Source organism: Piliocolobus tephrosceles, chromosome 2 (genome assembly GCF_002776525.5).
Source record: "Piliocolobus tephrosceles isolate RC106 chromosome 2, ASM277652v3, whole genome shotgun sequence".
NCBI classification, from domain to species: domain Eukaryota; kingdom Metazoa; phylum Chordata; class Mammalia; order Primates; family Cercopithecidae; genus Piliocolobus; species Piliocolobus tephrosceles.
In genome coordinates, this window is record NC_045435.1 from 17,852,545 (window position 1) to 17,871,208 (window position 18,664).

Here is an 18,664-nt window from a genome sequence, read left to right on the forward strand (position 1 = left end):
CCTTTCCCCATTTCTTGTTTCTCTCAGGTTTGTCAAAGATCAGATGGCTGTAGATGTGTGGTATTATTTCTGAGGACTCTGTTCTGTTCCATTGGTCTATATCTCTGTTTTGGTACCAGTACCATGCTGTTTTGGTTACTGTAGCCTTGTAGTATAGTTTGAAGTCAGGTAGCGTGATGCCTCCAGCTTTGTTCTTTTGACTTAGGATTGTCTTGGCAATGCGGGCTCTTTTTTGGTTCCATATGAACTTTAAAGCCGTTTTTTCCAATTCTGTGAAGAAACTCATTGGTAGCTTGATGGGGATGGCATTGAATCTATAAATAACTTTGGGCAGTATGGCCATTTTCACGATATTGATTCTTCCTATCCATGAGCACGGTATGTTCTTCCATTTGTTAGTGTCCTCTTTTATTTCACTGAGCAGTGGTTTGTAGTTCTCCTTGAAGAGGTCCTTTACATCCCTTGTAAGTTGGATTCCTAGGTATTTTATTCTCTCTGAAGCAATTGTGAATGGAAGTTCATTCATGATTTGGCTCTCTGTTTTTCTGTTACTGGTGTATAAGAATGCTTGTGATTTTTGCACATTAATTTTGTATCCTGAGACTTTGCTGAAGTTGCTTATCAGCTTAAGGAGATTTTGGGCTGAGACAATGGGGTTTTCTAAATATACAATCATGTCATCTGCAAACAGGGACAATTTGACTTCTTCTTTTCCTAACTGAATACCCTTGATTTCTTTCTCTTGCCTGATCGCCCTAGCCAGAACTTCCAACACTATGTTGAATAGGAGTGGTGAGAGAGGGCATCCCTGTCTTGTGCCAGTTTTCAAAGGGAATTTTTCCAGTTTTTGCCCATTCAGTATGATATTGGCTGTGGGTTTGTCATAAAGAGCTCTTATTATTTTGAGGTACGTTCCATCAATACCGAATTTATTGAGCGTTTTTAGCATGAAGGGCTGTTGAATTTTGTCAAAAGCCTTTTCTGCATCTATTGAGATAATCATGTGGTTCTTGTCTTTGGTTCTGTTTATATGCTGGATTACGTTTATTGATTTGCGAATGTTGAACCAGCCTTGCATCCCAGGGATGAAGCCCACTTGATCATGGTGGATAAGCTTTTTGTTGTGCTGCTGAATCCGTTTTGCCAGTATTTTATTGAGGATTTTTGCATCGATGTTCATCAGGGATATTGGTCTAAAATTTTCTTTTTTTGTTGTGTCTCTGCCAGGCTTTGGTATCAGGATGATGTCGGCCTCCGCTTTTTTCTTATAAATACCTTCCCTAAAAGTATTCACTATTAAATCGCTTATTTTAAAACTATAACTTTTTCATTTATGGTCTAAATTTAACTAAAAATATTTTATAGCTGATTTTGTGTATTAGTAATTTGTTCCCTTAGGGATAAACTAAGGTCAAGGTCGGTAGTATGATTCACAAGATACCTCAAATGAGTTACTCTTAATTGAACTTTGACAGTCAAAAAAATAAAATAAAGTAGTAAAATAAAATATATAAATGAACCAACAGAAAGACAAAATAATAGATATATGTATGGGCCAAGAATGCATAATACATATTTTTCAGATAAATAAGTATGCTGAAAGCAAAAATAGAAAATAATGATGTTATGATAAATCATATAGTAATTAAATTAAATAGTAGCAAAATTTACTTTAGGGTAAAGAAAAAATTCAAGAGATATTTGGTATGGTGATTTTCAGGAACCACGTCCATTGTTGGTAGTACAAAATGCACAACATAACATTAGTTTTATTATTTGATATTTACTTTCATAAGTCATACAATTGTCTCACAGAGATGAAATTATTTTTATCTATCAAAGCCTCCTGGACCAAAAGAGAAAAAGTGTAACACTTTAAAATCTAGTTAACGAAGATATACACTTGTTTAATGTTTTTATTTTAAGAATAAATAACATATTGTGCTTAACTTTTACTTGTAATTTCAACTTAGACTATATGGTCCCTTCTTGGGACAGAAGAGATTCAGAAAGTGTACCAGGTTTTATTCTCTTTTATTCTCATTGTAAGTTTTCTGTTACACAGGAAAATTATAACCTAGGATATAAAAGGTTCAAAACAGGACAATTCTTATACTTTGCACCCACTTTATAAGAATTCTAAGTAATACTACACATATTAGCTTAACCTTTGCAGTTATATTACAAAGCATGACTAATTTCTTCAGGAGCTACTCATCCAAATACCATGTACAAAATGATAAGATAAAGATATTTGAAATATTGACAGAACATTAGAAATAATGCAGCACTCAAATACAGTTCTGTGAACTGTTTGCATATTTTGCCAGTCTAGCCATGTCCTTAAATTGGACAATATTAGAATTCACAGAACGATTTTCAGTGGACAATGTAGGCCAGTGGATATTCCACTGTACTAAATAATACGAAGATTTCTAAAGATGAACATTAGGGCACCTCCATACCCAGCCGCAGCTGCTACGCTACTCTAATAGATGAAACCCTATGATTTCTCTGTAACTACTGGTGCTCTATTCAGCCCTAAGAATCATTTGAATAGACACTTCAGTACTGAGATGCATTAGTTCCTACTTCAATTTGTATTATCAACTAGCAGAATAAATGCATGTAAAAGGGCTTGGAGATCCTCGGGAGAAGTACTTGTTAAATGTAACTTGAAAGCAGATTTGAAAATTTTCCCCTTTTAAATTTATTTTCCTAGAGTCCTAATAAATGAAAGCTGGGCTGCTGTCTAGGTTTCCAAGCCACTAGAGCCTGATTGTTTTCTATTTGTTTCAGTGTTTAAAGCCAACAAAAGCTGCATTAAAACTGACGGTGCCAAGTAGTAACAAGCATACTTTAAGCATAGCTAATGTATGAACCCATAGCCCCGGGTTATAATATTTCAAATACAACAGAATGTAGAGGCCAGGCTCTTTGTCATGGCATTTTATAAATAAAGCATTTTTAAATATAGTATATTTATGAAAACAAAAAACCTCACTAATAACTAAAAACAGAATGCTAACTGGGTCATATGCTCTCTTTTTGCATTTCTGTCACATATTTATTTCTTGTACCATTATCTAATGTAAATGAACGCTTTACTACAAATGTATTCTCTCTCTTTTTACTTCTATAACACACTCACACATAAAGTTGGTTCTATTGCTTTCTCTCTAGTTCTCTAAAATATTTTTCATTATAGTCATTCACATCTCTGCCACTTTAGGGACAACAAAACATTTACTGCCTGCTCTTTCCACCCCAAAACACGAAAAATACAATTATATTTTCAGTGGCTTTTGAATTCACTGTTACATCTATTTTAATATTTTGTTTAAAGAAACAAATACATTATTTCAGTTAATTAAGGCTAGGGAATTTCATATTTTATTAACCCTAATTTCATTCAAGATAAAAACTGTTATGTTCTAACTTCATGAGATTCCTTAGGCTTTGAGTCAGGCAAATGGAGTATCTTTAAGAATCTGTCCATTTGTTATGTTAAATATTTTCAATTACCTTTGAGCTATTCTCAGGTTGACAATGCAAATATTTCAAAGATTACAATTTTAAAGAATAAGGCTGAGAAATCTGAGATTACAACTACTGTTTTAAAGAATTTACATCAGCAAACACGTAACCAGCAATAGCCAGGATATGAAATACATCCTTGGGATATTTAACTATAATCTGCTTTACCTTTTTTTTTCAGTCACTATATTCAGCTGATAAAACTTCAATGTTAATCTTCAATTAACCTATATTAATTTGTCTAATGATTAACAGAAATAAATCTCGATGTGTTTCTGCAGTTGTGCCTCCATCTGTTCATATGAGGGAACGGGTGACAATGAGAATTATTTCAAGTATTTGGAAAGAGTCCTTGACCCAGTTAATAGATAACATAAATGTTCTCATCCGATTTCCTCCTGCTTAGTACCCTATAATGCAGAGATTCAAAGCCTTATAAAGTATAAAGTCCCCATTGGAACATGACCTTGACAAATGCTCAGATGTATTTACTTTTATATCAGATATTTTAGAAAGTAGTAATTTTTTATTCTATGAATCACAGCAGCACCCAATGTCTTATCTATGTGTTTCTGTTTATTCTGTGTGTAGATAATGCCCTTACACATTTCTATTTGCAGATCACTAGGAACAATTCTTTAGTCCACACTTAAGTCGGAAGCAAATGCTCTATGACGATAGAAATCTCTCACCAAGGCCAAGAGCACAGATATGATACCTTTTGCAATAGTTGCTATACTAATAATCATCTGATCCACTCTGTTCATTTTATAGATGAAAAAATTGAGGATCTAGAATTTTAGTTGAAAGAGCTGGTATTCAAGAGTCAAAATCTCGATTTGATATTTCTTTAATGTTAGTGCCTAAACTTTCAAACAAATGAAATCTTATTAAAAGGAAAGTATCTAACATCAAGATGTGTATTAATGTACAAATAAATGGAAAAAATATAAAAGCCATGTTCAAATAAAATAGGGAAAAATAGCAACCGAAATGCAGAAGTCACGACACTGGCCACGAGGAAAGCGCTTAGGCAGACAGAATACAGGTTTTCGGAGTCCCTTAAAAATCAGCCAACTAACACAGGAACAGAAAACCAAACACCACGTGTTCTCACTCATAAGCGGGAGTTGACAATGAGAACACATGGACACGGGAAGGGGAACATCACTCACTGGGGCCTGTCGGGGGGTGGGAGGCTCGAGGAGGGATAGTGTTAGGACCTAAAGTAGATGAGGGATTGATGGGTGCAGCAAATCACCATGGCATGCGCATACCTACATAACAAACCCGCACGTTCTGCACATGTACCCCAGAACCTAAAGTATAATGATAAAGAAAAAAAAAAAATCCAAGACTCAAAAATTCATCATTGAGGCAGTTTCTCAAGTTATATTCTTACCTAAATTCATGAATATGAGACTGTCATACTCACTCATATACATGTTTTTTCTTGTTTCCATGAAGGTGTCGATATAAAAATACTGTTGACCCAAAACCACGAAAAACTGTTAAATTCCATCCTCCAACCTGTGATTCCTGCGGGCATAAGGTCTGTTCAGTCACTAAGTCTGTGGTTACAGTAATTTTTTCCTTCTATTCACATCATTGATGCCTTGAAAGCAGCTCCTGGAGAATTTGCTCTTAAGGAGCCAAACTGAGATGACCATTCAATGGATCAACTGTGTTGCATTTTTCTTAGTAGTGGATGTGAAAGAGTAGATGTTGAGAGAATCACTTCATCTTCGGTCTGTCAAATTCTTTGTAATAATGATCAATTACAGTGAAACTCTGATCATTAGAAACCTGTTATTTCTCTACAATTTTTCTCTCTGCTTGTGTTCGCATTAGATAATAACATATTTTACCAATATTCTGTTTTCTATCTTGTTATACTAAATCTAAAATTAATTCATCATTTTTAAATCACATTATAAATTTACTCTCTGCAAACATTTGATGGATGACTATAAATCAATTCTTGACATTATTTAAAAATAATATTTCTTGGAAAATCATCTTTTATTTCAATCAAGTCTTTCTATATGTTATAATGAATCCAAAAAGTTACCTGATTTTTAAAAATTTGGTTTCTTTTGTGCTTCATTGCCTGTCCTATGCCTGTTCTATATAGGTCTTACCAAATTTCTATTAGACAATCTGCTACTTAGATGCACATTTCTTCTCATCAGTCCCTTCTATCAAATACCGAGATTATTTTCTCTATATAGAATTCATTGGGAACAAAGTGTATTTTACAAGTATTATTAGATCTTTTGCTGTGACTCACTCCCTTGCAGATGGTACACATCTGAAGGGGCTCTATTCTAGCTAGCAAAGATCCAGCTGATGCTCTGAAAAATTATTCTCTCTCGGTGAAAAGTTAGCTTGCCACTGCCTTCCCTGCTGCATTATTAAACACGAAGGAGTGATTCCCTTAATCCCAACCATCTGCTCTTCCCCAACTAAAAAGTGAAAACATCCCCTTGTGTTTACAAATGTTGCTGCTAAAGCTTCACAAATTATAAGAGATGGTGGTGAAATTTCCGTATATACTACAAGATCAAAACAAAATCCTAGTCACCATAAATCTGTAAAAAATAAACCAAATTTATATCACACCATAAACCCAACTGTGTTTTAATGTAATGCAATTATATTTAAACTGCAGCCTCAGAATGTAAATTATTTTAGCATCTCAAGTATAATATTTGCATTTTAAATATACTCCCACTTGTCCAGACCTCCAAAAGTGCATACTCTAAGAAAATGGATCATCTTCAATTCTTTTTAATTTTCACAGATTTGTGGAGTGCACAGAATTTTAGCATCGGTAAAGGTTCAGTTTCATTGAAATCAAAGCAAGACAAAACATCCAACTGCTCAGATGAATAACAGGCATAAAAGGGCTAAAACTGGAAAGTAGTGTCAGGGGCCTCACAGCAAATTGTTGATTTTCAGGAAAGTCACTTACACCGAAATATTACTAGGCAAGACCAGTGATAGCACTTCTGACCAAACTCTTATTTTCCTCACAATACTGGAAACCAGAATTATTCTAGCTTAAACATTATAGAATGCCAATCAACCAATTAACCAAAAACAAGACAGGCAAAAAAATTGAGTTTCCAAATAATTTAATTTTATATTCATTTTTAAAAATATTGAGTATAGTATAACCTAAAAACCTAAAATTCTCCTTTTTTGTCTATAGCATGAAGATATTTCCATTAACTTTATTTTTGTTGAAGATCAGTAGCTTTAGCTTTCCTCTAGGTCTTTGTCAATGGACTAATTTCTATTTCATAGAGTTTATTCCTTTTGTGCTTAGTAAATAATTCCTTATCACCTATGTTCCAGACCCTTTCCACCCGTTATTTTTCAAATTTAATTCTTGTCCCTAAATGTTTATTTTTCATTCTGTAACGTTAAAAAACATTCATTCTTGCTTAAATGGAATTTGTATAATTAATTTTTTTTATTGTCACAGTACCCAGTGAATAAAAAATTGTTTTCTTTCCAACAGTCTCGCTTTCAAGTCTTCTTTCAATTCACTCTAACATGTCATGTGTGTGTTTTTCTAGTGCATTTACCTGTCCTAGTGATTTTTTTGCTTTCAGTCTGAAAGTTTGAATTATTTAGATAATGAGTTCATTGTGGTCAAGTAGTAGAACACACTTGCCTACTTACAGCTTCCACACTTGTTGCCCCAAACTTCACTTCTGGGTTGGTATTTGTGACAAACTATTCCCTCTACCTTAGCATAGTCTTTGTCATATGTCAAAGGCCACTTCTGCACGAGTTTTACTAGCAACATATATTTCCCTAGATGATTTTCTGTTTTTCTGCTTGGCTCTATTTGTTCTAAAAAGTGTTTTAACCTGGATCTGGCAAACTGTACAGATAAAAACTTCTCTACACGTGAACCGTCCATGACCAGCAAGCTAATGGTTTCATTTCATATGTATTACCAGGTAAATAAATACACTCTCTGCGAACCTGCTTTTATATACCTTTCACAAAAGTGTCTCTTAAGATAATACTGTATATCTGTTTCCTTTTGCTTATACCTAGTCATAGAAATACCACTATTTCATAGTTATTTACCTGGCTAACCAAATGACATTTTCCCTTAAATCTAGTAAGTTTATTTTCATTTCTGTATTTTACTTACTCCTCCCATTCCATATTTTCAGTAAATTTGTTCTTATTCCTTCTTAATGTTCACTGTTCTTTTTAATAAATTCCCAAACTAAGGTCCACCAAATTTTATGTAATTTGATCAGGAAATTGCCAATGATTACAACTGTATCTATTTTATTATAAAAAGTACAATTTCAAAGTAATTTAACAAATTTTTTCTTAACAGAAGCAAAGAGAAAATTGGATGTAAATATCAATATTACCAATACTTCTTTGTTTTTGCCTCTGGGTTCCCTACGTGTATGTCCAGGTGTCATCGTATTTATACACTATGTTCAGCCAACTACAAGGTTTGTGTTAGACCTGCCTACAGGATGTTAGTGAGGCATGGAATCTGGTACCTATGACAGAACAATTCTGAGATTGGGAGTCAGATCGTTGGCTCGTTAGGGTTAAGTGGTCCTGCAGCTAGTCAGTACCAGAGCTGATTTTTACTTGTTGCCTTTTCTATTGAACCACGACTTCCTTCTGGAATGAAATGCATCAATCCAATACCATTGTGCCTAAGTAATTGAGGTTTTAGGGTCAGAAACTCAAATATTACCGCAGGAGAACTAAAAACACATGGGAGCTCTCAAACAAAGTTGCAAATCTCACATCTGGGCAGTTAGTCAAGCAAAACAGTGAAGTGGTAAAATGAAATATTCATTACACTGTGACAGCCCCAGCCTCCTCCCCCACACACAAACATGTCTCTCTCCTTTAGAGTATTCCCTCGCCACTCCCTTTATCAAAATCTTTCCTAAGGACTGGCTCTCATGAACCCATTCATACTAAATTGTATAAATCTGACATAATGCACAGCCTTTGACCCTCGCTGTGGTGCTTATATGTTAATAAGAATAGCCATTTGGGAAACACAAGACCTAAAAGAATAAGCTTTTACCAGGGAAATATTTAATGCAATCTTCCAGCAGTGGATGAAATGAACAGGCATTCTCAAGACTCAAAATCCCACCTTGTCATCAGTTGACTCCCACTTGTTGTCTTGCTTCTACTGTCTAATCTAATTGGTTCTCTGGGCAGGTGCACTATTTGCACCTACCATAGTGTCTGCCCTGATGCTGACATTTACCTTTGCTTACTGGCCTCAAAATGCAGTCAAAATAATCCCTCTAACATACTGTTGCTACTGGAAACATAAGTTTAAGCTCTCTGATTTGCTGAGTAGGGCTGCATTAAAAAAATCAGTACACAGCAGAGCTAAAGATGATACAGAGGTACTTAGATGAAAACAGACAATTTTGCATCAGATTGCCTAACATATTGGCAGTTCTCAAATCAGATGAAATAAGTTTCAGAAAGTTATTTAGCATGAAGAATACATTATTAAATTCAACGTATAAAATGTTAATGTGGATCTGCTGACTCTTACTGCTGCTTGCGTGCATTCCTCCCTTTTGCAACACTGTATCATAAACTTAACTGTCAATGTGGGGTAAGCATTTCCCCGCCAATCAACGAGCAGGAATGCTTTTTAGACATCATCTCTGCATCCTTAACCACACAGGCCACCATACATCTCTACTAAAATTAAAACGTCAGAATTTTAGAATAAAATTTGACTATGCACCATCAACAGCGGTCATAATTTTTTAACAATGCTTGTATCTTTTTGTTACCTGGATATATGTTTTTAAATAATATTTTCTGGCAGTTATGACAGGTGATCGATGCATCATTTTCTGTGACAATTTATTTCTGAAATGAGTCAAGATTGGGTTTTACAAATTACCCCTTCTTAAGATTTTGCCAGCCATGCACGGTGGCTAATGCCTGTAATTCCAGCATTTTGGAAGGCTTGAAGCAGGTGAATTGCTTGAGCCCAGGAATTGGAAACCAGCTTGGGCAACATGGCAAAACCCAGTTTTTACAAAAAATACAAACAAACAAACAAAAACAAAAACCTAGCTGGGGATGATGGCGTGTGCCTGTAGTTCCAGCTACTCAGGATGCTGAGGTGGGAGGATAGCTTGAGTCCTGGAAGTCGAGGCTGCAGCGAGCCAAGATCACACCACTGCACTCCAGCCTGTGTGACAGAGCAAGATCCTGTCTCAAAAAAAAAAAAAAAAAAATGTCATTGAACTGAAATCTATTTACATAATTTTATGGGCACAATGTTTCTTGTTGCCATTACGGAAGAGGCACTTCAGAATTTTCAAATAAACTCACGAAGTAGGGACAGTCATTTGGTACAGGGTTAAAGCAAGGACAAGACGAATTCTATGCATACGCAAGGATCATAGGGGTTGTCTGTTTAGTGTGACTCACTAGGAATTCTAGGATTGGCACCTTACTTTAATATATATTCAGTGGCAATCCATGTCAAGACAATTTTCCCACTGAGAGATCTGAATTATTTACCTAAGACGTTTCATTTTGAATAAGGATGAGGTGCTACCTGTCTGGATTCTTGAATTCATAGAAAAACACATGACTTGTGAATATACCCTACTATTACTGGAACAAATAAGATTTTTCTTGTTTGCTCAATTTTTTATGATCGATAAATAATGTGTGACTTGGGTTGCTGTATTTTTTTACATCCTGGGCTTCGTTTGTGTCTAACTTCCTATCTTTTCTCAGAGATAATGGCCTAGTAACTTCTACTGACCATTCAATTCCTGCCAGGCACTATCTCATCTACAAATATTTTCTTTTCTTTTTTTTTTTTTTTTTTTGAGACGGAGTCTCGCTCTGTGTCCCAGGCTGGAGTGCAGTGGCCGGATCTCAGCTCACTGCAAGTTCCGCTTCCCAGGTTCCCGCCATTCTCCTGCCTCAGCCTCCCGAGTAGCTGGGACTACAGTATTTTTTAGTAGAGACGGGGCTTCACCGTGTTAGCCAGGATGGTCTCGATCTCCTGACCTCGTGATCCGCCCGTCTCGGCCTCCCAAAGTGCTGAGATTACAGGCGTGAGCCACCGCACCCGGCCATCTACAAATATTTTCAATCCCTACATATACCTGATGAAGTAGGTAAATTATGCCCATTTTGCAAATTAGAAAGCTAAATCTCAGGAAGACTGGCAGGAATAAGAATAAAACTTCAAATGTATGACACGAAAACAACTTTATCAAAATGAATTCCATCTACTCTTTCTTCTTTGTTTGGTCTTCCATGTACTGAAATCTCCATGTGGCAAGCATGCCACCTCTCATTGGGCCATTCTTACGATTGTCCATAGGCTGAAAGTTAAGTCCTTACCTAGTGGAAAAACATTAGGTCTACTCACTAGAATGTGGGGACTATTTCAGGGGATTCAGTTGCTGGAGTGTCATGGATACTTTTCTCTTTTGTAATAAAGTTGTTCAGAGATGATACTCAACATTGGATTTTCAAGATGCTACTTATTGAAGTTGTGTGGTCAAATCGAGTAAAACTGTTTTCATTAAAAGTAATGGTAAAAACCACAGTTGCTTTTGCACCAACCTAACAGATTTATTAATATATGTGACTTTAAAATAGCCATATCTGTTTGTATTTTAACTGATATTTGTGCTTCCAATAATAAATTTTAATGCTACTGTAAAAATGGAAATGTTTGTAACCATATTTATTTTACAAAACATCTTTTCTAATGAAATCTAAATGGGAAATAGCAATTGTGTTATGGAATATTGGACTTGCAATTATCATTTTATTTTTCCCTGTTTCATTCACATTTTCATTAAGAGAAATAGGTACATTAGAGTTTGCAAAGAAAATCTGTGTGCTTTATTCTAGTTTTTCTGTTTTTGTTTTTGTTTTGTTTTAACGAGGCTTTTGCTATGAATTGCTTAGAATTTGGTTTATCCTGGATAAATGGAAAGTAATTCACCCTAAGAAGACTGTGAAACTGTTTTGTCTCAGCAGGCTCCATTGTGAAAGCCCAGCATGAGCTAGGGGAATGCAAGACAGGCCATGCTGTAGCAGACTGTTGCGGTACATTTTAAATGTTCATGAATTACTATCAGTGGATGATGGGTAAAAAACTGGACAAATGTGAACAGCATGAACATCAACCACACTTTAATTAGTGATGGCTTCCCAGTAAAGAAAATCACACATTGAATTGTAGAACAAAATCCCTGGAAGTGCAGCTGAGATTAATTTTATTTTAGATGGGACTCACTAAGCAGTATCATATCCATTAAACAAACAATAACATTTATGTTTATATGGGTAAAGTTTACTAAGAGCTGTCACACCTGTATTATCTTATTTGATCTTTACAACAGCCCTGTGAAACAAAGGAGGCATTTATTTTCCTCCATATTGTAAGATCATAAGGCTCAGCTGGCTAAAGTAACTTACGTTAACATGGTGATTTTCAAAAGGGACCAAACCCATTTCTCCAAACTCCAAATCTCTATTATTTTGTCTCTGGTAGCATCTTTGAAACTAGCTGCTTTTAGAACACAGATATTCTACACAGCACATTTTGATAAATGTTTAAAATTGTTACAGTAGATCCCGTTAGTGGATGCCCAAAAGTGCACATAGTACCCAATCCAATATATACTATGTTTTTTTATACCTACATTCCTATGATAGAGAATTCGAGATGAAACAGCAAAACCAGCAGGAATTTCCTTTTACTTCTTCACAATTTCATGAATAGAAGAGCCATTCTTACCATAGATCTTACAAACCTCATCATACGATATATATTTTTTTTCTCTTTTCAAGTAACAACTTTCACCGTTTCACTAAAAATGAAGCACTTTATGGCTTCTCTTTGGCAGATTTTAATTGCCAGCATCACTAATTTTGCACTTGGGATCCACTATGGATCCAAAGTACAATAAGGGTTACTTGAACACCAACACTGTAATATTGCCACAGTTGATCTGATAACCAAGACAGCTACTGAGTGACTTATGGGCAGGTGGCATCAACAGTGTGGATATGCTGGACCAAGGGATGATTCAGGATCCGAGAGGCATGGAGCAGACTGCATGAGATTTCATTACGCTGCTCAGAATGGCATGCGATTTAAGACGTATGAATTGTTGATTTCTGGAACTTTCCATTTAATATTTTTCAACCGCAGTTGAAGGCAGTTAACTGAAACCATGAAAAGTGAAACCGCAGCTAAAGGGTGACCACTGTGCTTTTGATTTCACAAATCTCTCTTCAAGTTTATTTTCTGATGAAGATTAAATGTAACTGATAAAATCTTTATCAGTTCCCACGAGGAGTTAGCTTAGACGTAGCACAAGCTTTAAATTTCAGGAATGATGGAATTAAACGACAGGTTCTTGAGGTAATTATGTAAGAACTGTCTGGGTTGTAACTTTCAGATGCTACAAGTAGAGCCAATCTGTCTCAGAATTCATGAAAAATTAAAAATAGTGTGCTTCCCCTTACAAAGACAATGCACGTTCCAATACCATCTTATTTTTATTTTCTTTTTCAAGCCAATTTTGGCCATGTGAACTTCGGGAAAAAAAGGGGGAAGTACATTTTCACACTACTAACATTAGATACACTAAGTTGGTGTAGGCAACTTTAATGTTACATCTTTAGGAAACTTGGGAAATTTAATTATCCCTTTTTGAGGGCAAGCACCACAACATATATTTATAAACAAATAAAACCAAGTAGTTAAGTCTTGGAATTTCTTTGCATTACTGTAGATAAACGGGTAGCATAATATTATTTGCATATTATTTGTGTTTAAATTTGAACTTTATATTTTAGTATAAAAATGAACCCAGCCAGAAGTGATTAAGGTAGAGGGATTAATTTCCTCTAGACTGAAATATACAGAATGTTCCCAGTGGAATATTATCAGTATTCCACAGACTGCTTTCCTGACACCTGCATTTTTCTTGGTTTTTATTTAAAATGTGAGGCTCTGAAAACTAGATCATTAAATATTACAACTGAAGTATACACATATTATGTGTTTGTATGTATATATAAAAGCTAGATGACAATAAAGCTAAATTTACACTAACCAAAAATAGCTCCTCAATTCTACTAATCACAAATAATATTTTTGCATAATTTTAACAATATGCCAAATTACATCATAAATAAAGGGTAGAAAGTAATTTTTTGAATCTACGGATGTCCTCATGAACAGGCTAAGTAATCTTAACAAATGCATACATTTAAAAATACAAGTGGTAGTCGTTATATTGGGAAATTTTCTATTGTTGGAATTTTCAAATTTAATTATATTTCAAAATCTCAGTATTTCAGAATCTTGATTCAGATAAGCATTCTGCTTATTTTCGAATGGTTCTCTTTAAAAAATATAATTTCATGATAATATTTCTTGCTGGAACACATTGGTTTCAAATGATTTTTAATATATGGAAATTATTAGAACCGATAACATTCATAAATCTATTACCCTTTTTAAGAGGTTTGGTTGTTGCTTTATAGGTTATTTAAAAGTTTTTTTTTTGTCTCATTTGCTCCTACATTTAATGATAATCTATTTAAAAATAAACATCTTCTATATTCTTATTGAAGCTTTTAAAAGTTTAGTTTCAACTATCTAGAATGATTCTAAAATGAAACCATTTGATCAGTTTCCACTATGTTTCCAAAGCTTTTCATATTGACTTTATTGTTTTTAGAGTGATAATGATTAGAGATATGCAAAATATATAAAGTTCATCCTCCTGTGACCACTTAGTATTGCTTTAGTTGGAGAGTCGTTTCCAGAAAAGAAGTCCTTAACTTGAGATATCCAACTCTAAAAAACAGTGTGAATATGTTGAAGTTCACCTTTGGCAACCTAGGAAAATATCCAACCCTGGTTCTAAAAAATTATTTATACAAACTGGCTGACTAAATGAGTGAATTAAGCCATCATCAATTGAACAGAGACCCAAATTTACAAAGCCATACACATCTCATGCTTTTAGAGTTCTTACAGCAGCTGTTTCTGTGGTACTAAAGACACGTAGGACTCAAAGACTGCCAGTTGTCATGAAGTTTAGGAATCTATTTGAACTTTATTCCTAATGTATAGTGAATAATAATTTAAAAAACCCACCAACATACATTCAGCACTTCCTATGCACCAGGCACTGTCCTAAACACATAAGTAATTTATCTCTTTCAGTCCTAAACATTTTTTTTTTTTCTTTTTTGGGGAAGGTATTATTATGACCCTTATTTTACAAATTTGAAAACTAATGCTCAGAGAAGGTAGGTAAATGACTGGCCAACCGTCACCAACAAGGATGTGGTGAAGCAGAGAGTCTACTCACCCATTTCATTCACTCTACTAGATCACTAGCATTTGTACAAATACTTTCCAAGATAAATAGCTGATAACTCTATTTTTAGTACTTTCTATTGTCTAATCATGTCTGCCAAGAGTTCATAGGTTATGCCCAGTTCCCAATGTGATAGTATTTGCAGGTGGGGTCTTTGGTAGTTAATTCTGTTTAGCTGAGATTAGGAAGATGGGGCCCTCCGGATGGGATTAGTGCCCTCATGAGAAAAGAAACCACAGAGTTTGCTCTCTCTCCACCTTCCATGTAAAAACACTGCCAGAAGGCAGTTGTTTATAAGCCAGGAAGAGAGCTCTCAACAAAACTTGAGAATATCTGTTGTTGAAGGCATCAACAGCATTTATTTAGTTATGGCAGCCTGTGCTAACTAAGACAGTGCCCATATACTTTTTCTGCAATAAATCATCTGTGAACATCTCATTTACCAAGCAGATCAATGAATCAGTTATCATCTGCTAGAACAACTTTGGGATTCCACTGATTTATTCACCTAATTATGCTTTCTGGCTCATTGTCATTTTTCATGCTTCCTTATATTTTATTGGGTTTTATTTTCTCTCAAAATTTTAGAGTGACTCTATTATTGAAACTTCAAATTGAAGGCCAGGCACGGTGGTTCATGCCTGTAATCCCAGCATTATGGGAGGCCGAGGCAGGCGGATCATGAGGTCAAGAGATGGAGACCATCCTGGCCAACATGATGAAACCCTATCTCTACTAAAAATACAAAAATTAGCTGGGCGTGCTGGTGGGCGCCTGTAGTCCCAGCTACTTGGGAGGCTGAGGCAGGAGAATTGCTTGAACCTGGGAGGTGGAGGTTGCAGTGAGTGGAGATAGCACCATTGTACTCCAGCCTGGTGATAGAGTGAGACTCCACACACAAAAAAAGGAACTTCAAATTAAATAGCATGATTTAAATTCATCATAACGACATTACATACTTAAAACCTTCAGTTCACCTTTTTTTTTTTTTTTTTTGAAGTCTAAATACCCGAAGATCACTAAGAACTTAAGATGTCTGATAATGTCTTTATTTGGCTTCACTTTTGTCCAGATATTGCCCAGGTAATTATGACATCGCTGGAAGGCAAAGAAATGAGAGCCCAGTTTTCTATGTATGAGCAAGTTTATTCAGTCGCAGGGATTATTGGGCAAGCTCTTGAGTGTTACAGGTTCAATTTAAATGCCCTCTTAAATTAAAGGTAGTTTAACAAAGAATGGTTTGTAATTGTGCCGCAAATACAAAAAAAGAAAAAAATATACTTTTAACATGACTAGATAGCCTGAAACACGATTACTCCCTCATAGATCATTTTATTATCTTGCTTCATATGTTCTTTTTCACCCTCAAAGTCCTTTTTTGTGGTTGTTGAAACAACCTTGACTTTCTCAGGAAGAATTTTTTCTAATTCTTACGTGGTTCTGTTTAACATGTATAACAAGAGAGAATGACTGTTTTTATTACCATAAGTCTCAATGTTTAGACATCAGCTTCTTCCTCAAAATAGGTATCATAAATATTTATGCATAGGGCTAGTGTAGTGTATAATATTTCTGTTGTTTGTTGATTGGCTTAATGAATGAAAGAGGACATCAAAAAAGTTTTAAAAGAACTTTCAAATGTGGACATGAATTACAATTAAAACAAATGTATGTGCAATGTAAATTCATGTGATTAAGGTCATTTTAAAAATTAGACATGTTTCTAAACATAATGTGCAAAGTAATCATAAAAATAATCTATGGGAACATTTCATGTAATGTTAATTTATGTTCAATAGTCTCAACAAGTAAAAACAAAAAGCCAAATGTCATACTAGACTTCAAATACACTTCTCCATTTTAAATCTGTGTATATACAAATCAAGATCTTTGTATATTGGAATGAATCTACATATAATAGTAAAAATAATAGCTAACATATTCTAAGCATTTAGCATTTAACAAACTCTGTTCTAAACAAACTTAGTTATCACAAGTGAAATATGCAAACAAGAGATTATTATAAAATAAAATTTGACAGTATTTTGCAAGATTTTTGTAACAGGATTCATTCTGTATGGTAGTTTTAGCGAAATTCTGGATTTGTTAATGGAATAATATGAGGAAAGTCACTTGACAAATTCCCATTTATCAGAAGACTTTTATTTGATACCAGGAAAGATAGCAAAAATAGGTCATTATTTAGGTCAATTATACCAAGACCCTCCCTGGAATAAATCATATCTATATTTGAAAAAGGAAATTTGATTAGTAATTTATGCAATGCTAATTAGTTTTTAGCCACAAGCCACCTTTCCCACCCGCATCACCCTTTCATTCCAATACCGTTGGGTTAGTTCTAATTTTATTCTGAACGTTGTTTAACCTAAAATGTCTTTAGGGGATAATTTTCTAACCACCTTTTAAACTACCACCCACAGTTTCTCACAAACTAAGATGCATCAGAAAGGTTATTTCTTCTTGTTATTATTATTTTCTTAAATGGAATAAAAGAAATATTAAACATGAATGATGTTAGACAATTTGATACATTCTATTGAAGATATTGTCCTTCTGAATATACAATGGGATAAACTGCTTCTAAATTCTAGGTTGATAGCATTGTAGTAAATAACTGAAATGATTAAATGGGTCAATAAACAACATACATTTCAAAGTTTCCTGGTTTTAAACAATATTAATGATCTTAATTTGAAATAATTGGTGTAAACCGAGATTATGTAAATGATTTCTTGCCATCCTCAAAATGTTGATGTCAAAGCCATTGACAATAATTTAGCTGAGTAAAAACAATGGAATTATTTGCATTTCTAAGGCATGTATAGAATAAGACATTTGTGTCATGATTTCTTCCCATGTGTATGTAAACATACACATTTTCTGCAGGATGTACATGTACACATTAATGTGCACACACATGCACATACATGCACATGCACACACAAACATATAAATACATATGTATACATATAAATATACATATTTATATAAATCTATATATCTATATAAATTAGATATCTCTATAAATCTACATAAAATAGAGACCTATATTGAGCCTATATTTTTCTACACAAGGCCATTCATGATATTAAATGTTTCATTAGGTCACTGGCACTTACTTTTTATGTTATTAATGTTATCTTAATAATTTTAGTAATATTTAAGAATTTAATTTTACCATTATATTCTGAAAATCAAAAGTAAGTGTTATTACTCAGAATAAATCAATAGCTATTCCATTGCATGTTAACAAACTTGACTCTATCATTAAGCAATAGGGAGCCATGAAAGGAACTGACTAAATTTGCATTTTAGACAAGTCAGCGTAGCAGCCTTGTGCATGTTGAAATTGCTGGTCAGAAAGACCCATTAGGATGCCGTTGCATGTACACATTTGAGAAATGGTTAGGTTGTAAACTAGGCAGTGATTGGGAAACCAAATGGGTCTGGGGAAAGTAAGGATGAGGAATAAAGAAAAGAATCCTAAGTAAATGGATGCCTGGGATTCAATGGACTGAAATAAGATACAAGGAAATTAACAAAATGAGGAAGAATGAAGGAAAGTAGGATGGTATATTTTTGGAGGATTGGGTTTTAAAAATTATAAATTAAGTTCAAGACTCAAATTTATTTGCGCAAATCTACTTATACAAATACCTTGCAGATTAGTTTCCTTAGATATT

At 34.4% G+C, this 18,664-nt stretch overlaps 1 protein-coding gene across 1 annotated transcript in view; it reads right to left on the bottom strand.

Annotated features, from left to right (window-relative positions):
* Positions 1–18,664, bottom strand: part of CADM2 (cell adhesion molecule 2) — a 1,093,258-nt gene that overhangs the window by 452,518 nt on the left and 622,076 nt on the right. The gene's annotated exons all lie outside the window — the stretch shown is intronic.